The sequence below is a fragment of the Paroedura picta genome, chromosome 5 (assembly GCF_049243985.1).
Source record: "Paroedura picta isolate Pp20150507F chromosome 5, Ppicta_v3.0, whole genome shotgun sequence".
NCBI lineage: Eukaryota > Metazoa > Chordata > Lepidosauria > Squamata > Gekkonidae > Paroedura > Paroedura picta.
The window spans coordinates 73,793,501-73,818,170 of NC_135373.1; the positions used below are offsets into that span (position 1 = coordinate 73,793,501).

Here is a 24,670-nt window from a genome sequence, read left to right on the forward strand (position 1 = left end):
CTGTCCAAGGAGTAAATAAAACAAACTTCATGGTAAGCAATAAGTATACTTATATAGGGGGAAAGGACTTTATATTTAAAAATTCTCTACTTATTCCCTTTCATTCTTTTTACAATCAAACCAACCCATTTTTGTATGAAATACTTCAAATTTGAAATGAAATATTTGGTGATTGTGTGCATCATCTTCATTTCCCTTTGCTTCCATTTCCCTTTTCTAGCACTGCTGAAACCATCGTAATATATAAATTTACTAAAGAGCTGAAATTAAAAAGAAATCTGATGATTATTTTCATCTCAACATTTTTAGTGTAAATGTTTGTCTTGATAAGTTTTGTGGTTTAGGTGAATAGCCTGGGAAATGTGAGTGCAGAAAAATAATCTAATGAGGGCAGTAGTCTAAATGGCCCTAGAGATAATTCCTTCAAGATAATCCACTTTGTGGAAGCATATGTTCAGCAAACCAAGACCACTGACTTGGGGAGCACTATGTTTAATCCTAGCCTGTCAGCAGTTCACTAACATGCCGGTAAGAATATCAGTATGCACAAAGAGAAGCCAAAGTTCTCACTCTTGTCTAACATTGAACCTTCAGTTCCATTAGTTACACAACAGTAGGCTTTTCCAGATCTATCGTTTGAGAAAACAAGTAGTGTTACTATTTACTATTTCTGTAGATTTCTGATCTGGCTATTGTGTTTTGTTCTATATCCAGCATGTTTTTGCTGCTTTGTTCCTTTTAGAATTTCTACAAGAGAATTGGATATTCCAGTTTTTACAGGTTATGTGGACAGCTCCATCTTCTATTTGAGAGGTCAACAAGTTTTAAGTCAGGTATGAGCATTGTTGGCTCCAGAACATTGTCATCACTTGGTAAAATGGCTATGTCACGACTAACAGTACAACATGTGGATTTTTTTTAAAACCAAAGGCTCATATATATTTTCAATGTATATGGCTCCCTACTTGATTGGAGTATACTGATGTGGACACTGAAAGTGCAAGCTGGAATATGCTTAATGCTTGCCTTGACAAGGGCCTGTTTTGGGGAATTTAGAGGCCTCTATTTATTTTATCTAGTTTGCTGGTCCATACATGTGACTAAATCTGAAAAAAGGAAGATTGGGTGGGAAAGCCACAGCTCAGGAGAGAAAAGAGACCAGGCACCAGCAAGAGTCTGCCTTTAAAGGGACTACTGGCCCCACCTCTAAGCCAGTCTTAATTGCCCATGCCTATCACAGCTGCAGCAGGGTAGCCGGCTGGATCAGGCATGAGACAATCACCGAAAATAGCTCAAAAACCTATGTGGCCAAGACAGCCCTCCCCGTGGGGCTTCCCAGCCACCCAGAGCTCTCATCCCCTCCCGCTGCCATGAACTGCAGCAGCTTTATAAAGGATGGCTATGCTTAACAAATAGTTCCACAAATGAGCAACTTGCACTATAGCGGAAATTATACATAAGTATATAGAATCATAGAATCATAGAGTTGGAAGGGGCCATACAGGCCATCTAGTCCAACCCCCTGTTCAACGCAGGATTAGCCCTAAGCATCCTAAAGCAATGATAAGCAAAATATATAATGACTAGTAATAAAGCCCGCTGTATGCCGAATACAGCGGGTGCTAGAAACTGACCTTGTCGGGCGGCGGCTCTCTGCCTAAGTAGGCAGCCCTGGCTAACAACTGAAATCATTGTGCACTCTGAAATCTGTGCACTCTGTAATGCAGTGGTCCCCAACCTTTCTGAGGCTGGGGACCGGCACGGGCCGCGCCCGTGGGCTGCGCCCGCGAGCCGCACCCGTGGGCCGCGCCCGCGAGCCACGCCCGGGGTCCGCGCCCGGGCCGCGCCCGCGAGCCGCGCCCGGGCCGCACCTGCACATCGGGCCGCTGGCTGGCAGGGCCGCTGGTGGACTGTTTCTTCCTGGAACCTTGTTGGCTGCACGATAACGCGAGAGGCGGCGCTGCAGAAGCCGGGGCAGGAAGCGAGCCAGGAGCGGCTGCGAAGACATGGCGGAGACCATTGTAAGTTGGGGGCGAGGGGGTGGTGCGCGGGGGCTGCGGCCTGCGTGGGAAGATCGGAGCCCCGGGAAGCTGCACTCTGCTGAGGTTCCCTCGGAGGTTCCCTCGGGCGTCAGGCCAGGAGCAACTGCAAGCCGCGCTGCGCGCGGCTCGCAGTTGCTGGGGCTGGGAATCAGAGGGACCAATCGGCAGGCGCTTCGCGCCTGCCGATTGTTCCCTCCGATTGTCTGTCATGAGGTAGGGTCCAATCCGGACCCTTCCTCATCCCGGACACATCCCGCCCCAGAACATCTTACTCTTTTATTTAGTCCGTGGCGCCCGTGGCGCCACGGGCGGTGTTCAGATAAGCAAAATATCACTATTAAATTTAGACTATTAAATTTATGAAAATACAATGGTTGATAACATCTACCAAATGATACAATAAATAAAAACATATTGCTGTAATATGAAAATAGTTACATGGTAATGAAAATGCCAAGATAAACCCTCAGAGCCAAAACTCACCCCAAACAATATAAACTTGCCAAAAGCAGTCGTATGTTACATTCAGACATGAAAATGATGTTTGGTAGAGTTAGACACATCAGCCACTGAAGCAGTCTTATGCACCTAAAGCAGCCTGTGTGCATGCACTGACTGGTACGCCCGCACCTGTAATGCCCCTCCCCCCGCACTGCGGCACTGGCTGCCTTGGGTGCACAAAGCGCACAGCCCTAAACTAGCAAAGAACTTACAGTGAGTTTCCAAAGAATAATGTGAAAAATAGCCATTAAAGTCTATCAAAGACACATAAAGTGTTCACCATCATCAAAATTTTGGGGTGAAAATCCATAGTGTTTATCTCAATGACTGCCTCTATGTGCTCACTCAGCTACTTTCAGTGCAATCAAAAGGAGGGAAACAAGAACTATGATTTAAGAAAAATGAATAGTTGAATCAGCTGTTGAGATAATGAATTGCAGTTGTTCCAGTTTAGAAAGGTCAATCAGACCTGTCAAACATGTGATCAAAATGATCTACAAAGCCAATCCTAAATCTACTACTATCAAATGCCCAGTGATAAACAGAAAGCAGTGACTCAAAAGAGTTCACAAACCATGAGTTTTGACAAAAGGGACATGACAATTAACAAATGTACTAAGGGTAAGTGGATACTTACTAGATTTGTATGAACAAATCTACTACTATCAATCCCAGCAGCTGGCTCAGTCCATTCTTCCGAGGTCAGCTTGCTGGGGGGTAAACGGTAATGGCTGGGGAAGGCACTGGCAAACCACCCTACATTGAGTCTGCCAAGAAAACGCTAGAGGGCGTCACCCCAAGGGTCAGACATGACTTGGTGCTTGCACAGGGGATACCTTTACCTTTACCTATGAACAAATTACAAAAAACCCAAGATAAATCCTGTGATGTGCTGAGAACTGAAGGAAACTTAGTTTTTTAAGTATTCACTGACTAAACAATTTAATAACGATCTGAATAAAACAGAAGGTTTGGCATCATTTGTACAAGTCAGAGAAGATAGAATATGTCATAAACAGTTAAATACTGTGATTTCATTTTAATAAAAATTAATCAAGCATTAAAGTAAGAAAACACTTGGTCAATATGTGACTTTTCAGTTATTCTAGTGACATTGACATGTATGTGGGACATCATTAGAACATCTTTTAGGAGAAAGGATTAACTCTTCTTAGAAAGCACCCTACAACTTTTAATTCAAAATGAAATTATTCCCTTTCTGAAATATAGAGTGTGTGAACAGGAGTATAAATTTAGTATGGCAAAAGGCTCATTGGTTCATGTGCCTGCTGGTCGGTATCTGTCGTCTTTGCTACATTGTATGCACTCTGGGAAAATAAGCTACTTTAGATCAATGTCAAAAAGTGATTGCACTCGCTTTCAGGAACATGTCAGCTTTGAAGTTCGCCACTTTACCTCAAAATAATATGATAGCAATAAATAATGCATTATTCAACCTTCTCAAAAACGTTCATCCCATTTTCTGTTTGGTATATTGTGATATGACACTGTTTTAGAATGGTGACACATTTTTATTTCAGATTTTGAGCACTGGCAATCTCCCTTCCTTGATGGAGTTGTAAAATGTGTCCACAAAATGATCAAATGCATAGTGAAGATGTGTTTTGGCTGAATGAATGCTGTAGAGCAGGGGTAGTCAAACTGTGGCCCTCCAGGTGTCCATGGACTACAATTCCCAGGAGCCCCCTGCCAGCGTTCACTGGCAGGGGGCTCCTGGGAATTGTAGTCCATGGACATCTGGAGGGCCGCAGTTTGACTACCCCTGCTGTAGAGAGAACTTAAGGAAAGGACATACCTTGGTGGCAATCTTCGTATGTGGAAGGTCCCAAGCTGCATCTCTGGTATCTCCAATGAAAGAGTATCAGCTAGCAGGGCTATGAAAGAATGTTCTCTGTTGGAGACACTGAAGTGCTGCCGATTGAAGTAGATAATACTGGTCTAGATGGGCCGAGGCCATGGCGAAAGGCAGCTTGATTTGTTCACCCTTCAGTGCATCATACTCCATTAATAGTTATACATTCTGCATATTATTGACCACACAAGCTTCGTTTAGGAATTTTCAAAATGGATTCATGAATTTATATTTGTGGCACTTTTCTACAAGTTTTGAACAGTTTGTTCATTTGCTTAATGTAGGGTTGGATATATATTTTTTAATGTCCAATACATAAAGGCCATTTTTGTGTGCCCAGAATTCAGTATTACTGGGGTGGGATTTTCTCTTTCCCCACAGCATTGTGGTGTCTGTGTACACCTACAAGTAACAAAAAAGGAAACAAAAACCCAACCTGAAATACAGGCGAGAACCAAAAGTTCGGGATAAAATCAATTTTAGAAAAATATAAGCTGTTTATTAAAAAGGTAAAGGTATCCCCTGTACAAGCACCGAGTCATGTCTGACCCTTGGGGTGACGCCCTCCAGCGTTTTCATGGCAGACTCAATACGGGTGGTTTGCCAGTGCCTTCCCCAGTCATTACCATTTACCCCCCAGCAAGCTGGGTACTCATTTTACCGACCTCGGAAGAATGGAAGTCTGAGTCAACCTTGAGCTGGCTGCTGGGACTGAACTCCCAGCCTCATGGGCAGAACTTCAGACTGCATGTCTGCTGCCTTACCACTCTGCGCCACAAGAGGCTCTTAAGCTGTTTATTATAGGACCTCATATTTTAAAAAAACATAAAAGAATGTCTATTTGGCACATGTAAAGCATCTGTGTACAGCAATAATACCAAATAATTTTTTGACCTTGACCTAATGTGTTTCAATCAAATATATCATCAGACTTCAATTGTACAAATGCACAAAGATACAATTAACTTTTTTTTTTTACAATTTTCATAGGGGGTGAAAAACTTATTTAGTCTGTTCTGACAAGTTCTGGTCCTGCAAGATTTTCATAATAGCAGAATCCTCAGCCAGCAAATATTTCTTGTTCTTCTCCTGGAGATTGGAGAATCCAACTGTGTGCCTCTCTGCCTCTCAGGTTCTGGGCATGTCTTCAGAGAATGCCTCATTTCCCATCAATGGTAACTAAAAGACAAAGACCAAGGGATATGGCTACATTGCTCCCTTCTCAAAAGACTCAAACTCTACTCACCCATGTTCGTAGGGTTATAGATACTATTTTAATTTATTATTATTTCAAGGCTATATGAAATAAATCTTTTGTTATGAATTATACATAATGTCCTAGGGTACAAAACACAATTTTTATAACAACTGAGGTTTTTTTCTATTACTTAGGTTGCACCTTGTTTTCCTCTTTATGTCTTTAGGCTGTTGTTTCATCTTATTTCCTAGAGGCATTTAAATATTGTATGACTGCAGAATGTCTTTAAGTTTTGAAGACAGGAGGGGGGAATGATGCCTTGAGTAATAAGCAAATTTCAGAAAATGCAAACAAGTTTGTTTGCCTTTCATTTGCATTATTATTTTCTGATATTCGTGTCACAGTATGTATCCCTCCAGACCCACTAGAGAGAAACACTGCAGCACTATCATTGAAGTGACATGGGGTTAAATGTGCCAGAAACACCTCAGAACGCTGATGGATTCTTGATGGCCTTGGAAGGATTTCCTGGATGGGTGGGAGTTAATTATTTTTTATATATATTTTTAAAAATTGTTAAACATTTATGAGGTGATATGACCATATATGGTCATGTCAACCCATTCGCCTCTCCTGAAATGGCCAATGTTGGGACCGGAGGGGGTAAGCAGGGGAGAGGCCCTGCATGGGAATGTACAATGCTTTCCAACCATATTCTGCATCATTTTCTCAGAGCCTTAAGTATATTTCAGGGGTTTCTCAATGGTAAAAAGTCTGAGAAAGGCTGGCCTAATTAGTCAGCAAAGACAATAATTGGGACAGCATTTATACACTCTTTATTAAAGAGGAATAGTAATCAATCTATGGAACTGCTTAAATTGGTAGTGCCATGACTCAAGGATTGCAGCCCACTGTGCCACTCAGAGCCAAGAAATAGGAGTCCCAAGTATTGGAACAAAACTGGAGCTAGTCTTTATTGAAGAAAAGTTACAAAGCATTAGATGGAAATCATACACAGGCGGAATAATTGTTGAAGACACTTTTGCCCTGAAAGGTTAGGGTAGTTATGCTCTTGGACCTATGCCCCCCCCCCATCATCTCAATTTGAGTGGGAAATATCTGTTCCCACAGTTGACCAGTTTGATCCAGGAGATAAAGCAGAGACAGTTAATCTACATTGCATCCAGGTGCAAGATCAGCAACACAGTATGCTTTTAAACTAAGAATAAGTGATAAGACAACAAACCCTAACTCTACACTTCAGAGAACTAGAAAAGGGACAGAGATACAGGCAGGAAGGAGCTGTTACGAGAAGTGCAGCCTGAGGGATTGACACAAAGATTGACATGGAACATGACAGGTGGCACACCAGAAAGTTTTCTGCTGCTTTGTCGCTTAGCACAAGACACACCAGAAGAACACCAGATCCCATCCGCCAACACAGGCAACTTTGAGGTATGGGCAAAATTTGGATACATAATGCGGAAAGAGATAGAAGGGTTACAGTAGCACTTTTCACATTGATCCAATTCCATGTTTCAATGTCTATTATCTTGATCACTACTTGATCATTACTTCATACCAGCAGCCATAATTTGTCTCACAGAGGTTCAGTGCCTACAATGGCCAATATCTACCTATTGTCCTGCTGTAAAATTCACAAGACTCTGATAAAGAAAAAACTGACAAACACTGTACATCTTAATTCTTAAAGTAGTAACAGTTACTCAAAAATTCATATCTGGGGAATCAAGTTCTTAGCTCATGCCAACTCTTAATCGACTTAACAATTTTTTAAATCTAATCTGAGAAAGAGTTCAAAACAAGATGAATGAAAGGAAAAGAATCCTTAATAAATAAGAGGGGGTTTCTTGGTTTCTCTTCCATGTTGACATTCATGTAAACAACAGTAGATCTTTATATCTAGTCTTATCCATGGTTCCTCTTAATATTTGTGAAACTGCCCTGGGGGTGGAGCGAGTCCCGGGTGTTTGCTGGCTACACCTTGATTGGCCTGACCCCTACAGCTCCCTCCCTCCATGCCCACTCACTGCTCCACAACCTTCCACACAGATGCGCCTGCACGCTGAGGCGATTGTGTATGCGAGACTCACTTCCTCCAAACACCAGCCTGCAGTACCCGCCGCACCACTGAGGGGTGACTCAGGAGGCCCCCATAAAGACACCATGGATCACCCGCACTCCATGCACCCACTGCCACCACTGACCACAACGGCCTGCCAATGGCGCCCACCGCATGGCCGCTACTCCTCCCATGACACTGTAGCAACCACTCACAGGGGCGAGGCTCTGCTGACAGGGACACCCCAGTGGCAAGCATGCCACTGCCAACCCGCAAAACGTGCACCCACCTTGGCTGTGAGAAGGCGGACCTGCCACTGTACTGATGCTGCCTGCGCCGCCACCACCACTCCACTACCTTCCACAAGTCCTGGGAAGTCAGAGGTTGCCCACGAGCCACCTGCACCCCATGCTGCCACACCTGATGCCACCCCCCAACTTCACCGCAGCCACTTGACCACTGAGCTGAGCAATGAGCAGGTAGACCTGCAGCCGCAGCGACTCTCCCCGTGCCGCCATTCCACTGCCTTACAAATGTTCAGCTAAGCCCAATGCTGCCCACCACCCGCCCATGCCCGCCAGCCCTGAACCTGATTCCACCACCGCTCGTCCCAGCGACCTGCCTGCCAAGCTGGGAGAGCTCTCCGCGACTCCAATGCCCTGCCTCACAACCACCCCCCAAAGCTCCCTGCCGCTAGCATCTGCTGCATTTAAACTGCAGCAGGCTTGAATGCTATTATGCAATATTCCTAAAGTGTTTGAGATTCAAGCCAGGTAGACATAGTTCCAATTACCTGATGAGGGGGGAAAGTATGTTTATAATAATAATAGTAGACCTTTATTGGCATAACTAGTATGTTTATGAAATATCTGTACCTCAATTTTTTTTTTCCTGATGAATATAAACCAACATGAGCCATGAGAGCAGAGCTCTGGGGGATCAATGGGAGCTGAATGCTAAATCCAGGGACTGGAAACTTCAGAATAAATTGAAGATAAGTGGTTAGTCGAGGGAGTTAATCTGTGAGTAGTGGAATATGGACCAATGTATAAGGGAAAAGTTTGTTCATTAAGTCTCTTATATAATCTGGAAATCGAGAGTGAAAAGTGCTACTGAATTAGAGCAGGGCTTGCTGTGAAATGAAGGGTGAAACAAAGTCATTAAAAGGACTCATCTCAGGACCCTGCATAGTGATTACAGTAGTTCTCTCTTTACTGCAGGGAGTTTTCTTTGATGATTTCACAGGTAATTTTGTGATCTTTGAGAGGCATACCTCAATCACCCCTCTTTCCCATTTCCCTGTTGTTCATGGGCATCTGGGTTTGTTTGTTTATCAAAATCCTGTGGGTGTACACTTGTGTGATGATGAGATTCAGGCATCCAAGGGAAAATGCACCATGGGGAATATGTACTGCAGTACAGAAAAATGAACTAACTATCTAGAACATTTTTATCCCAGCCTTTCTCAAAAGCTTTCAGGATGGTGTACATAATTTCTCCTTCCACATTTTAACCCGTGAGGTAGGTTAGGCAGCCAGTCTGGCCCAAGTTCTCCCAATAAACTTTACAGTACAATAGTGACTAAACTCTAATACTCCAAAGTCTACTCTGACAATATTATCATTACTTCTCACTTGCTAGAAGGAAGCCTATGCATTTAAAAGTGCAGTGAGGTCTAATTTTCCAAAATTATTTCTTTCTTTTCTTTATTATGGAAGAGTACAGTTTCATTCAGAGACTTTTGCTATGAAAAGTACCAAATTAAATAATGAATGCATACAGCCAGTAGGAGAGCATGCATTTTGTTCTTGGATATCCTTGCCTGAGTATAAAATCTCTTGTGAGAAGTGGCCCTTAAAACGTGGGCTCTGTTAAGTCCAAGTTAATCAGGTGTTGAAGCCTGTTCTTTTGAGTTTGATGGTGTTCAGTTTAATCTGCTGGGATATAGTTTCGTGGCTCATCTTTTAACCTTATAGTTTTTCCAATCAAGCTTAGGTATTACAGCCAATTTTGCTCTAATACTTCAGTCTGATCTCATTTTTGTATTTATATAAGCATAATAATGACTTGATTCTCATTAATGGCATTTATTTCCTAAGATATCATCTTCAGTGATTATGTCAGTTCCCTATTCTCGGTCATATTACTTATTTGTGACCTAATTATTTCCAACCCAGCTAAGTACTATTGTAAAGCATGAAAAAGACTTCCATATAATGGGCTATGTAAGGCAAAGAGAAACTTAAGTATGTGTTAAACCATTATGCCTTATAGTCTTGGCTAGATAATGGTTTGGAGTAATTTGTTCAAAGTGCTCCATCATGTAATGATTAAGGACATATGGCCAAAGAGAACTCTTAATTTGGCTTTAAATGTAAGTAAATATACATTTGAAATGATGTTGTTGTGACTTAGCAGCAGCTTTTTGTGAGGTTAGAAATTAATGTGTGTCTATTACTATTATCTTCTTGTTGTAAGCAAAACCAAGGGTATCATTCACCCAACAAATAATAAATTGGGATCAAGTCTGAGTAATGGTCCCTATTACACTGAATGAACTTCATTATGCTAGTTATTAGGGAGGAGGGGTCAAGAAGTTCATTTATTATATCAGTGAATTGTATAAAAACACTCTGTTTATTAATATCCTCGAACTATAAGCTAATTTACATTGATCTGCATAAATGAATATTGTCACCTCTCCTTTTAACAGCAAAGAGACTGATTCCTGAAATGTTGAAGGTTTTCATGGCCTGATGGTTGTGGGTTTTCAGGGCTGTGTGGCCATGGTCTGCTAGCTTTCCTTTAAATTTCCTTTAATTAGGAAATTAAAGGAGGGCCTTATAACCAAGGATGAATATAAACAAGTAACCAATGTTAGAAAGTGTTAGAAAGACTAAAGCTCACTATGACCATTTACGCACTGGAAACTTCACTGCCCCAGCTCCTGTGCAGGAACACAAATTGGGGGCGGATGTGGTGCACCAGGCCAAATGTTCCCCCATATCGGTGCAGGAAGAGGTGGGACAACCTGCCACAACTAAAGCTCCAGCCTGCAGCCTGGCATGAAACATGTCTATGAGTTTAGGCTAGCAAGAAATGCTAAAGACAGCCACAAAAAAAGTGTTTGTTAATTATGTTCATAGTAAGAAAAAGAGTAAAGACATGGTAGGACAATTGTGGGGGCAAGAAAATGTAATTGCAACAGGTGACTAAGAGAGGGCTAAACTGCTCAATTCCTTCTCCTCACTCATCTCTTGCAAGAGAAATAATATTCTGCATGACAAAATCATATCACATGATGAGGAATGGAAGTTACAGCCTAGGATCACTGTAGGGATAGTTCATAAACACCTAGTTTCCTTAAATGAAATTAAGTTGTTTGGGCCAGATGAATTACATCCAAGGGTACTAAAAGAATGTGTAGATGTAATTTATGATCCTCTGTCCATTATCTTTGACAATTGTTGGGGAACGAATCATCAATTGGTCCTTGAGCAGTCAGAGCTGATGGCTGTAATTACTAAGAGTTAGCATGGCTTTCTCAAGAACAAGTCATGTCAGACTAACCTTATCTCTTTTTTTGAGATAGTTACTACTTAGCTTGATCCAGGAATGCTGTGGACATAGTTTATCTCAATTTCATTAAAGCTTTTGATAAGGTTCCACATGTTATTCTTGTTGAGAAGTTGGTAAAATGTGTTATGGCTCCTATACTGTTGGTGCATCGATAACTGATTGACAGATCACACCTAAAGGGTGGTTATTAATGGCTGATCATCCCCTTGAAGAGGAGTGACAAGTGAAGTGCCTCAGAGATCTGTCCTAAGACATGAGTTGGTCTACATATAAATGATTTGGATGATTTGTAGATGATACTAAACTGAGAAGGATGGCAAATACAGCAGAAGACAATATCCTGATACAAGATGATCTTGACAGGCTGGAAAACTGGGCTAAAATGAATTTCAGTAGTGATAAATGCAAAGTTGTGCATTTAGGTAGGAAAAATCAAAGACATCATTATAGGATGGGGGGAGACTTGTCTTGGCTGTAGTATGTGAAAAAAGAATCTAGGAGTCTTAGTAGGCCATACCCTGAACATGAGTCAGCAGTGTGACTGAGATTTTGGGCTGTATCAAAAGAAGTATAATTCCCAGAATCCTCTTGTTGACTGATGAACATAATCAAGGAAAATGTAAACCCCCAAAAGAAAACCAAAACCCAACCTGAACAGAAAGTCAGGAACTCAAAGGCTGAGTTACAACAATATTTAAAAATCTTTACAAATATTTATTTTAAAATGTACACTGATTCAATATCAAATAAGTCAACGATTAAAGGATGTTGTATCTGGTTTTCATTCAAGATATTTTGTTACCCAGACCCAGAAAAAAGGAAAGTAATTTTCAAAATGGTTCCAGAAAGAAATAATACAGGAGCTTTGTAGCCTCTGTATACCAGGGTGGATCTCAGAAGTGATACCTGAAAATAAATTATGAAGAGAGTGATTTCAAAAACAAATAGCTTTATTGTATACAAACTAAAAGTAAAACATGTAAAATACCTATACCAGGCACCTGAATACCAATTCCCTAACTCCCACAGATGTACACACTAACAGGACAGCACATTTATAATAGTAGGAAGGGAGGAAATTGGAATATTTTATTGAAGAGACATGTGACCTGAGGTTCTGGGATTGAGGTCCAGGGGCAAACACAGCTGAGATCCAAGGAGCAGATCAAGAAGAAGGGAAACAGAGCTTGCAAGAGTTTCAGGAGTGTTCAAATAATGGGAAAGTCTGGCACACTTTGGGATGCTTTTTTAATGGGGAAGGATCCCATAGGTAGACATGGGAGCCAACTTTCCCAAGAATTTGATAGGTCCAAGATACAAAGCTTAAATTTGACTGGACAGATCTGGCAAGAAGGCCAATAGGAAAATACTTGGCATTACAAAGTAGGGTGGTATGAGTAATGGGGTTAAGTGTTCTGTGATGTTCTGTCTTGGGTAGATAAGATATTGGGTTGCCTTTATCAATGGCTCGGCTGGATTAGGGGTGTGCAAGGGAGCCTGTTTGTCTATTTACCCATTAATAGAGAAAGCCTCATCAAGACTTAGAACTGAGAGATCTTGGGATCTCCAGGTTTCCCCTGCAGATATCAGGGTCTGGACATCATAGCTAAACCTTTGAAATGCCTTTTATTTCTCATGGCCCTTTGCTAAGGACCTATTGATTGTACCTATTGATTGTCATCTTTAACACTTTTTGCTCCCTTTTATATTTTGGAAACAGCCTCATGGGAGGAGACTGTCCGGGGCCCTGTCCGTCCAGTGCATCCTACCCTGTCCGTCCGGTACATCCCTCCTGATTGGCCAGCGACCATATGGCCCATTCCCCACAAAGCCCTCAAGCCAGTAGGCGCCATTTGGCCACTGGACATCACCAGAGACAGAGGTCAGAGTCAGGGGCACTGGTCTGGAGAGTGGGTGACTGAGCGGCCTGCCTACTGCTGCCCTCGCTGCCAGAAAACCTCTGCTGCTTGGGAGGGGTGCTGAGGCAATGACTGCTGCTCTGGGTCAGGGGCCAAGTGACTGCTTGCTGCCCCTCAGAGCTCTCAGCCCCACTTCTCTAATAGGGTGTCTGTTACGGGGAGAGGAAGGGAAGGCGATTTTAAACTGCTTAGAGACACCTGGGGCCTGCTGGGTGACTGTGGGCCATTCCAATTCTCTCAGAGCTCTCAGCTCCACTTTACAGGTTGTCTATTGTGGGGAGATGAAGGGGAAATGTTTTTGTTAACAACTTTGTGATTCCTTTTGGTAGTAAACAGCAGTGTACAAAAATCCATCTTCTAAGGGGCAACAGTGAAAGAAGCATGTGGGCACATAACGTTATATCAACAGTAACAAAATGGAGACAGAAGGAGTAGGGCCACAGAACTGGGAGGAATTGGTTGCCATGTAATCTCCCCCTAAGAATAGTTTCCAGTCTGATTTTCCCTTCACATATCTGAAGACATGGCTCTTGAAAGCTCATATTTAACCACTATGCCACAATTTCCAAAGGTCAGTCCTCTCCCACACTCAACTAACATTCCAAACCACAGGTTCTTGACACCCATATCTCCACACCCATGCCCTCATTTGTTACCACACCACCACAGCCCCCCCCCCACACACACACACACAACGCACATATTCAACCTCATGCCCTTACAGACTGGACAACCCCTCCCCTTCCTCTTCCCAATGCCAAGCTCTCTTTATCTTAATCACTCTCTTCCTTTCTACCTCCTTCTCTCTTTGTTATTTTTCTCCCTCCCCCTGCTAGCGCCTGTTGTATCAGCTACAATGGCTTTTAATTCTAGTTATGTATACATTGTTAACCTTTTTGTTATGGTTGGAATCCTTTGCTATAGTCTTGTATTAATCCTAGAAATGCCAGCTGCCCGCTTGCTTTGAAACTAAGGTGGACTTTGATATGATAAAGTCTCTGCCATGGTTCCCAAGGCATGTTATGTCTTTTGGATCATTGTTTTACAAAGTGTGAGAATGCTTTGATGTCAGAATGCTCTGGCCATACTCATTTGCATATTTGGAATGAAGACTTTTGTCACACCTTACTCTTGATGTAACTCTGACGTGTTCTCTGCTCAATTGATCCTGTTCCAAGGTGGAGCATGCCATGGTATAAAGTGTAGTGTAATAGTGTAATATGTCTTTGACATAAGATCTGTTCATGTTTAACCCTTCCTATGTTCTTGTATGGATTTGTAATAAAGACTAAGATTTGGATCTCCGGATCACCTTGGCTTGTTTTTCTCATCCATCCCAATATGCTAGTCATGGAACATGACATTGCCAAACTAAAGGCCCACCAATCCAATTGCAAATTTGGTTTCCCCCACCTCTGGAGTCTGGCAAGTAGCATTCATGTTCTGTAATAATAAAATAAACTTTATTCTAATATCCCACCCTTCCTGGTAACTCAGAGCAGGCAAGGGTTAAAACAATCAGATTTTTAAAACCAGCAAGTCGTTATAATGTTTTATACATTGTACTGGACCCCCATCAATAAAACTGGGGGGGGGGTCAGATTTTCATGGAGAGACTGTCTTCCTTCTACTTCTGCAGGGATTTGGTCTGGTCTGCTGGAACAACTCTGTCTTGCATGCCCTGCAGAACTGCTTAAGGTTTCACAGGGCCCTTGTCTCTTTTGGCAGAGCATTCCACAAGGCTGGGGCCAAGGCTGAAAAGGCCTGGTCCTCGTCAAAGCCAATCTCCTTTCTTTTGGGACAGGGATTCTAAGCAGATTTTGGTCTGATGACCTCAACACTCTTTTGGAAGTGTAGTGGAAGAGGTGGTCCCACAGATAGTGCTATTCTGTGCAGGCACACATCTCTCCCTCTTTTTCTGTCATGGCTTTTCTCTTGTTTGCCTGACTTCTTCAGATTTGCAAAAGGAGGACTGAAGGAGGAGTGCTCTCTCCACTTATGTCATGGACTAGTTTGGGTGAGAAAAACTAGCTCATGCCAGAATAGAGGGGGAGCACTCTGAGCTACTTGGAAAGCACTAGAAATGTTTAGATTTTTAATTTATTTGGTGCATGCACAGAAGACTATTCAATGAACAACAGTAACAGGTAAGTGTAACACTGTTTTATTAATCTTTAAAGTGCCATAAAGCTCTTATTTTTGCTGCAACAAACATGGCTACCCAAAGGAGTTCCTATTGCCTGGTGGGAAGTTCCTGTTCAATGGCAACATTAACCATAAGTGCTTGACCCTTCTTGCCATCGATGCACAAAAGCTTCTTTCAGAGCCAGAACTGGCTACTGCTGGTTGTTTTGTGTGAATGTGGTTATAATTTGAAGATGCTGGCATTTTGTTACAGAATTTCCGTCCCTTCATTTAAAAATCCAAGCACTAAAAAATACAAAACATTACAAGTATTTAAAATAATAAAACAAACATAAATCCATGTATAAAACTACAACTTTAATTCAGTGGTATTGTTTAGTATTGTTTTTAGGCCTTATCTGTTCTAAATGGGGACTATTCTGTAGCTCTATAAGCAGATGTTATGGATGCCGGACCTGTGACATTTCATTTCTGTTTACTTACCTTTCCTTAACAAGCAAAATACCAACTGGCTGCCATTGAAAGGAGAGAGAGAAAACATTTATTCTGCATAGTAATTTGAATATAAAAATAAAATGTGCTTGTTTTTTTTACAGTGCTTGATAAAATGCCTGGCACCACTATTTTATGAATTCTTCAGCTTAATGGCTACTGCTTCTTGCCTACAGCCGAATTAATGTGAAATGTAGCATTCTAACTGCTGGGCTGTTTTTTTAAAAAAATGTCCGTTATGTTTATTAAGGGGAAATAATGTTTGGCTCCTCTAGTATATGCTAATACTAAGTCTAGATCTAACAATTACATTGAAACATTAATGCAGCAATCTCCCTTACAGTTGTTAATTTTTGTGAGACTCATGTGCCTGTGGTTGCATAGGCAGAAATACCTGAAGATCACAGAATGCAAGATTACAGCCTAAGGGAAGGGACAGTTGTAAGTGAGAAAATGTTTCAAGTAATGAAATTAATATGCGTAGTGATACAAGCCCAGAAACAATTATTGGTAAGGGAGGCATTTTCTTTCTTTCTTAGTGCATTTTTATTTTTTGTTAAGGATACATGTCTGAATATTTTTTTAATCTAGATAACTTGGACAGCAGCATGAACCACAGATTCAAAGTATATCGTGAGGTTCTTTCTTGCATTAAATGAGTCCCCCTTGGCTCCTGTAGCTCCTTTCCCCCCACAGCTGTGTGTAGTTATACGTAATAAATATGTAGTATCAACAGATTACATCTTGCAGCCCAAATCTAAATAGGCATATAGTGTTTACTGCAACTATGGAATGAACTCCTGGAAGAGCTGAGGGCCCCGACAGAGGGCCTTCCATACGGACTACAAGACAGAGCTCTTCCGCCAGGCATTTGGTTGAGGCTGGATAGAAAGTGGAAGATCTAGCCCCTCCTCCAATGTTCCCAACTGTACCATCTCCCCTGGATTAAAGGCAACCGGGGGGGGGGGGGGAGGAAGGATTGGGGGAGGAAGATTGGTGTGCTGGATGGCTTTTTTCTCCCTCTTTTGTGTTTTAATATCCAGCCTATATTCTTTTGGTAGGTTCTGATTAAAGATACTGTACGGGTTTTGGTTTTGGATTTTGTATAGAATTGCATCCCTAATCAGTTACAAGCAACAGTTTAGTGGCACTTCAAAGACCAACAAAAATGTATTTCAGTGTAAATGTTGTGAATTTGAATATAATTTGTCAGATGCAATATGATAGGGTCCTCACAAAAGGAAGACTATGTCAAACTTCTTGAGGAATCCTAAATTAGTTGTTTCAGGCTGCATTTCTCCTTTAGGCAGCTTACATGTAGCCATCATTATATGTGAGTTTTCTAACAGAGCCAGCTCCAAGGGGCCATTTCGGGCATGGGAACTGGCACAGAGCAAAGTCTGGTGCTTCTCTATGCACCATGTTCCCAATCTGAATTGGACCCATGCATGCAACTCCCATAGACTGTTGCCTGGAGCTTTAGTTGTGGCAGGTTGCCCCACCTCTTCCTGCACCCACACGGCGGAGCACTTGGCCTGGTGCACCTCATCCGCCCCCGATTTGTGCTCTTGCACAGGAGCTGGGGCAGTGAAGTTCTCAGTGCGTAAATGGTCATCATGTGAGTGACCAATATAATCATGGCAACCATGGGGACTCTGTGAATCAGTCTGTGGCTTTCCAGAACTAAAGACCTAGGATTCAATATGCTTTGCCCTTTTTCATCCTTAAAGTTAAGTCATCAATATTGAATTCCCATCTATGGAATCTTCTGATCAGGGCTACACAGAGAGAAGGAAGATTGACAAACTTGAGTACCCTCCAAGGTTTTCAAAGAAATCAGAAGCATTTTTAAGAAGGGGGAGTCTTAGCCCTCCAAACAAGGAACACATTATCTGTGAAAATGTACACAAAATCAGCTTACTATGTGGAAGAGAGGAGAAGCCAGTTAACCCCACATACCATGATGCAGTGCACCTATGTCTGTCCTCTGGAGACCAGTCAATGAATGGAGAACAGGCATGGGATCTACCACCCCAATTATGAGGTCAGAATGCTGCAGGTGTGTGCCAAGGAGCAGGAACCACTGTGTCAGGTTTCTTCATTGCCAAGATAACACAATCTTTGGATGCAAAAGAGGTTTATTCTAGAGCAAGCAAGTTAACTCAAACATAAACATTGTCAGCACTGAAGTTCTAGTGCAGTTACACAGTACATGACCCCTTTGCCCAACCCCCACTCATGGGATTCAATTAATGTGGGAAGCCTCAAAGGGAAAACAATCCAGGTGGCTGGGAACTCTCCGTGAAACTCAAGGACAGGAATTCAAGCAGGGAGGTGAGAATGTGGGAGGCAAGGAAGGACAATAAATGCTCTAGAGGTAATCGACTCATCTAAATATAACAAACTGAATAGCATAGGCATGTAGATGAAATGGAACCAACATTCCAACCAGTTATTAGACCCTGTCCAGACCCAGGAATCTCCAGGAGAGAACTGGAAATTCCACAATTTTACAGAACAATGCTTCAATGAATGGCTGAGGAGAGGGGGGGTGGACAGGCTGAGGGAGAGGGGACAGACAAGGGAAATTCCTCCATGAGTTTCTGGGTTAGAGTGGAGGGAGCAAGGAGCTCTCTGGCATGTGGTTAGCAAGGGGGGGGAATGGGATTCTCCCCCTACCATGGCCAAAGGTGGGGTTTACTAACTGATACAAAAAGTACAAAATAATTAAATCAGTACTTACTTAACAAAATCCACATGGGGCCTCTTGTAACTAGGGATTCAGTGGTTACCCCTGCTGTCATGCCCCTGCTGACACCTCCTCGATCCTCTGATGCATTGCCACAGCAACCAGAGCCAGCTGTTCCACATCCATCATCTGGGCAGCCAGTGAGGGCTGAAGATTCCTTCACACACTCTGCAGAGCAAGCAGGGAGTGAAAGGAAGAAGCTGGTGGTGTTCCCAGACTCAGCCCCAGCATAGCCAGAGTCAGATGACAGCCCAGAGGAGGAGTTAGTTGGGTGCTTAAGGTAGAAGGAATGAGAAGTAGCCATGGAACGGTGAAGGAGTGCAAGGCTGCTGGCTTGATGTCAGCGTAGACTAGAAACAGCTGATGCAACTTCAGAGGAGAGTGATTGATGGTCCAGCTGGAATTACTCAGCTCATTAGCAGGGCTGCTTTTAGGCAGGGCTGCAGCAGCATGTCAGTGTGGGTACAATCTGTGCAGAAACCCTCCCATATGGCTTGGATTCCCTTGGCTCTGCGAACTCCTGTGACTCCCTATTGGCTTCCCTGACTTCTGGCATACAGCTCTTGACTATGCTTCTGGTAATTGGACTGGTTTTGATGAATATTTGCTTATTTGGATTCTGATGTTTGCTGTCCCTTGACTACTCTTTGCCTCGTCCCCAACTCTGTTTGCTTTGATACGTAATGACCCGGACTGGACATTGACCTTTTTCTGGTATTGACTCGGGCTTGGCTCTGCAGCCCAGGCACCTCCCACTCAGCTGCTCCTGGGTGCAGCCAGATAGGGCAGCACACATGTTATTTAACCCTAATATTTTCATGTTCATTCATTCATATTTATATACTGCCCTCCCTGAATTTTAATTTTAATTAACTGTTAATTTTGATTCTCCCTTGTGTGAATCAAATTCATGAATATTTCTTTTCTCACTATTTTCTGTTTCCTTGTACTGATATTCCCCATAATCTTTAAACCGCCCGCGGCGCCGCGGACTAAATAAAACAGTAAGGGCTGGTGGGGAGGAGTTAGGGCGGGCTCTGTCCGGGATAAAAACTCGGAGGAGCGAATCAGGAGCCATGAAGCGGCTCCTGATTCGCTCCTCCGAGTGGCACTCGAGGGCCAAGTGCCCAATTGGGAGGCGCACGAAGCGCGCCTCCCTATTGGACACTTGGCCCGTCTCAAGGACAGCCCGCCGTGAATGACTGCCGGGCAAGAGCATTGTCCCACAGCCAAGGACTTCAGGGAAAAACCTTCCCCTCCACCGATCGTATTCCCTACCCCGCCTACGTGTCTCCACCCGCCACCCCAGCCCTTCTCACCCTGAACGTCTGTCCCCACCCGCCACAACCCCTGCCCTTCCCACACCGCTAGACTACCCACGTCCCCAGCCCCACACGCCCGTGCCCTTCCCACCCCCACTCCCCCACTTGCCGCTCCTCGCCTCGCCTTGCCGCTTTTCTCCGCTTCCCTGCGGCCACTGATGGCCGTAGCCTTCCGCCACCGCCTCCCTGTTTGCTACACCCTTCACCGCCCACAACACATCCTGCTCACCCAAGATGGCGACACGGACTCGGGGTGTGCCGGCGAGCCGATCCGCGGCCCGTGCCACGCTGCCGCCACTGCCGCTGCTCTGCTGCCACCCCCGCAGCCCACAACATGGCTGCCTGCCTCCACCCCGCCCAAGCAACGACCTCCAGGAACCTACGGCCAGCTGAGGAGCCGCCCCCGCCGCCTGAAGGTAGGCTGCTTCGCCGCCATTCGGCCCCGGGCCCGACAACACCTTCCGCACTCCGCCGGGGGGAGGGGGGAGAACACATTCTGCGCCCCCACGGACAGCACCGCCACCCTCGCTGGGCCGCCCCACACCGTCCAGCCCTACCACTCCACAGTACGCTGCCGGACGCCGCTGCAATCTAGCGCCCATTTTATGGCAAGTAAAATGGGCTTTAAATCTAGTATATATATATATATATATATATATATATATATATATATATATATATATATATATATATATATATATATATATATATATATATATATATATATATATATATATATATATATATATATATATATTGCTCAGTTTTAGTTGGGCATTATGTGTATTATATGCAAATTCATTTTGTATATCCTATTATACATTTCATGTAAATTGAACATCAGAATGTACCACAAGTATACAACAGCAAAATGTAAATGAATATGTAAACAGGAACATTCACTCATGGTCATTTGTAATAGTTTCAATTGTAATTACACTTTAATTGCTGATATAAATTTAACTTCAGTGATATTAATTTGAAGTTAAGGCCAGCAGTTCAGGGATTGGAGGTTTTCAAGGAGCCCATTTAATCTTTGGAACACCAAGCCTACAGCTCCCACCCACAGAAGTCCCACATGCATGTGTGCAAGGTGACATAGACAATTTCTGGGATCAACTTGGCCTGTGCAAATTAGATATAAGTTTCCTGCTATTCTTACCCTTTAGGGGAAAAAAATGAGCTTTATCTAGAAATTCTTTGCACATTTCTCATTGTGAGCTATAGCACATAGTCAAGAGTTCAGGCAGCTGCCGAACAGACATGCCTGGAACTGTCTAGCAGTGTTTAAATCACTGTGGCTAAAATGCAAGTATTCAGGGCAACTGCAAATCTGATGAACAGCATTTTGCTTCAAAGAAAGGTAATGTTCAGGCTGGTCTTTTACTGACTCCTGCAGCTTCTTTTAAAAATTTCTGAGGACTTTGTTTTATTTTGGTAGCAAGACAGAGCAGTAGAGGCTTACGACATCCTTGCTTATTTGCTTATTTTCATATTTGCTAGTTCCTGTGTGTCCATGCTGGACAAGCATGGGTAGGCATAACATTTCTCAAGTTCTTGAACTAAGTTGCTTTCATTCTACAACATCAGAAGAAGAAGAAGAATTGGTTCTTATACGCCACTTTTCTCTACCCGAAGGTGTCTGAAAGTAGCTTATGTTTGCCTTCCCTTTCCTCTCTCTACAACAGACACCCTGTGAGTAGGTGAAACTGAGAGAGTCCTGATATTACTGCTTGGTCAGAACAGCTTTATGTGGTGAGCCCAAGGTCACCTAGCTGATTGCATGGGGGAGTGCAGAATCGAACCCGGCTTGCTAGATTAGAAGTCCATGCTCCTAACCACTACACCAAGCTGGCTCCTTAGTTCTTTATTGATAGGAAGACTGTGGCCTGGAGTATTGAGATGGAAAGGGAGGTATGTGTGTTTTCTCACAACGCAGAACCATCAGTTTTATGTGTCTAATAAAATAAAGGAAAGCATTCTAATTATTCTTGCTGCTATGGGGAAACAGCCGAGTTGGATTGAATATATGGAGGTGCCTTCTACTGGTCTTTACTGATATTTACTTTGAACTAGAACTGCAATGGATTCAACCTAGGAATCGTCTAAATATAAAACTGTTGCTGTACCACAGTGCTACAGTTCAAATGTAAGCTTGCCTTCTGGAAATGGCATAAATTGCCATCAGAAGCAGTATTGGCCCTTGAGGCAAAATAAGTTCAAGCACCATTAATTTTCTTGAAATATTTATACCCTGCCATTTTTTGTGGTTCAATGGTGTTTACAAATCCAAATGTAAAACATACAAGGTAGAATAAAATCCCAAACACCCCCATACACCTAAAGCCTAAACCTTACTTAAAAACTTTAGTGAATGTTATGACCATCCATTGCCTCCTAAAAACTTCTAGATACAATGTCCCCCTCAACTTCTAAGGGAGCCTGTTCCATAGCACATAAGCTATCATAGAAAAAAAACCATGGGCTTTATTTGATGCCTGTGAGCTGTCTCAAATGGGGAATATTCCGAGGAGTGCAGATAGTTCATGATGACATATAACAGGAGACTGTCCTTTAGATTTGTGGGTTCCTGGAAGTAACTTTAAATTGAACCCAGAAATCAACTTCACCCTTTTAAATCTGGCTTCAGGCCTGGTTTCAGAAACAAGATGGCTTTAGTTGCAATATAGCATTTTCATAGTCCCCAGGCTTTGACAATGTCTCTTCATGAGATAGTGTTTAATAATTTATGTGGCCATTTGCAGCAGTTTTTCCAGCTCTTGGATAGTTTTTTAAAACTAGCATTATCAGAACTAAACATGATTTCTAAATGTGGTTGTGCTCTAGGACTCCACAAGATACTATAAGATTTCTTAGTAAAATAAGTTTTAAGTTTAGTTATAAAAACTTGAGACTAGGTCTGATCCTGTAAACTAGGGCTGCCAATCTCAGGTGGTAGCTGGATATCTCCTGAGGTTACCATTGATCTCCAGGCAACAGATCAATGCACCTGGAGAAATGGCAGCTTTATAAGGCGGACTCTATGGCGTTATACATCAATGAGGTCCCTCCCTCCCCCAAAGCCCACCATGTTCCAGCTCCATCCCCAAAATCTCCAAGTATTTCCCAATCCAGAACTGAGAACTGTAGACACACATACAATAACAGGTCCAGTCTGCCTACTCACTGAACCAACCCCCCCCCCCAATAATTCTAATCATAATGAGAAGGCAACTTTTAACTTATTTTAATAAACCTAGTCCAAATACTTTTATTGTGCATTGTAATTATTTAAATTTTATGTTTTTAATTTTGAGGTTACCCACCTTCAGCCCTAGGGATGGGCAGGCTATAGAAATAAAATAATTATAAATTATTAAAAGTGAAAGAGAAAGAAAAGTGAAAAGTGATAAATCCCATGCTGAATCAAACTTCTGACTATACTGATGAAAGTATAAGAGGGTATGGAGGTCTTCCCATTGTGAGCACTGCTATTCCCTTCTCCTTCCTGTTAGTGAGTGAACAGTTCATTTATAGTAAACTCTGAGGTCAGTAGGCACTCTGTGAAATGTTGTTTCCATGAACCCTGGATATGCCACTAATTCTTGATGTGTTGAACTCCTAGTTTATGGCCAAATGGAATCTGAGGTGTGCTAGAACCCCCATTACGAACCTTCCTTATTATGCCTCCAGGGATGTTGGGTGAGAAAGGAAAGCATAAATGGAGAAAACAAAACTAACAAGGCTTGGATCTCAGATGAGCTCAGAGGGGAGCACATATTCATTATTTTAGTTCTGTTCGTATTGAAACTTAGCACATTTGCTAAGAGACCATAAGAAACTTCATTTAGAGCTAGTTCCAATGGTGTAACTTTAATATTCAAATGGATTTTGATTAAAACATTTTTTAAATCACTATGTAAATAATTATATGGTCTAGTTTTAAGATGGTTGGAATTTCCTGGCCAGGAATTTGGGGGTGATCTTGGATGCCTCGTTGATATTGGAGGCCCAGGTCAAGAAGGTAGCTAGCCAGGTGTTTTTCCATCATTGCCAGGCAAAGCTACTAGCGCCCTACCTCTCCTCTGAACATCTGGCCACTGTGATCCATGCAACAGTTACCTCCAGAATAGATTTCTGTAACTCGCTCTACGTGGGCCTGCCCTTAGGCTTGATCCGAAAGTTACAGCTGGTGCAAAGTGCAGCTGCTAGGGTCCTCACTAGGACATCTTGGAGGACCCATGTCCAGCCGGTGCTGAGGCAGCTGCATTGGTTGCTGGTTGCTGCACGGATCTGGTTTAAGGTGCTGGTTCTTACCTTCAAGGCCCTCCAGGGTCTGGGACCCACATACCTTAGGGACCGCCTGTCGCCCTATGACCCCACAAGGCTTTACACTCTGCGGGGTCTAGTTTGTTGGTCATTCTCAACCCCAGGGAAGTACGCCTAGCCTTGACCAGGGCCAAGACCTTCTCGGTCCTGGCCCCCACCTGGTGGAATTAGCTCCCAGAAGAGCTGCGGGCCCTGCAGGAGCTTTCAGCGTTCCACAGGGCCTGTAAGATGAATCTCTTCTGCTGGGTCTATGGTTGAGGCTGGTGCACAAGAGTACATCTGGGCACCCCTTTTGAAATCTAGCAGGGTCACTAGGCAGACTGAGGTCATCAGCCCCCATCCATTCCGAGGTTAGTGTTGGTAGGAAGGGGATTATCCCCCCCCCCCCATTATTACTGCTGTGCTTGGATTGTTCTATGTAGATTAACTATTGGTTTT

General features: G+C 43.0%; 1 protein-coding gene and 1 long non-coding RNA gene across 4 annotated transcripts in view; one reads left to right on the plus strand and one right to left on the minus strand.

The window, feature by feature from the left end:
• IMMP2L (inner mitochondrial membrane peptidase subunit 2) overlaps window positions 1-24,670 on the plus strand; it is a 591,726-nt gene that overhangs the window by 558,255 nt on the left and 8,801 nt on the right. The window lies entirely within an intron of this gene.
• On the minus strand, window positions 11,970-18,914 carry LOC143837953 (uncharacterized). 2 transcript variants are annotated; one of them, XR_013231150.1, is made up of 3 exons: window positions 18,576-18,914; window positions 17,792-17,951; window positions 11,970-12,182 (listed from the first exon to the last, which is right to left on the minus strand). It is a non-coding gene; the product is annotated as an uncharacterized LOC143837953 (long non-coding RNA). The 2 variants fall into 2 exon arrangements; XR_013231149.1 differs by lacking the exon at window positions 11,970-12,182 and adding an exon at window positions 15,381-15,625 and having other exon boundaries at window positions 18,576-18,912.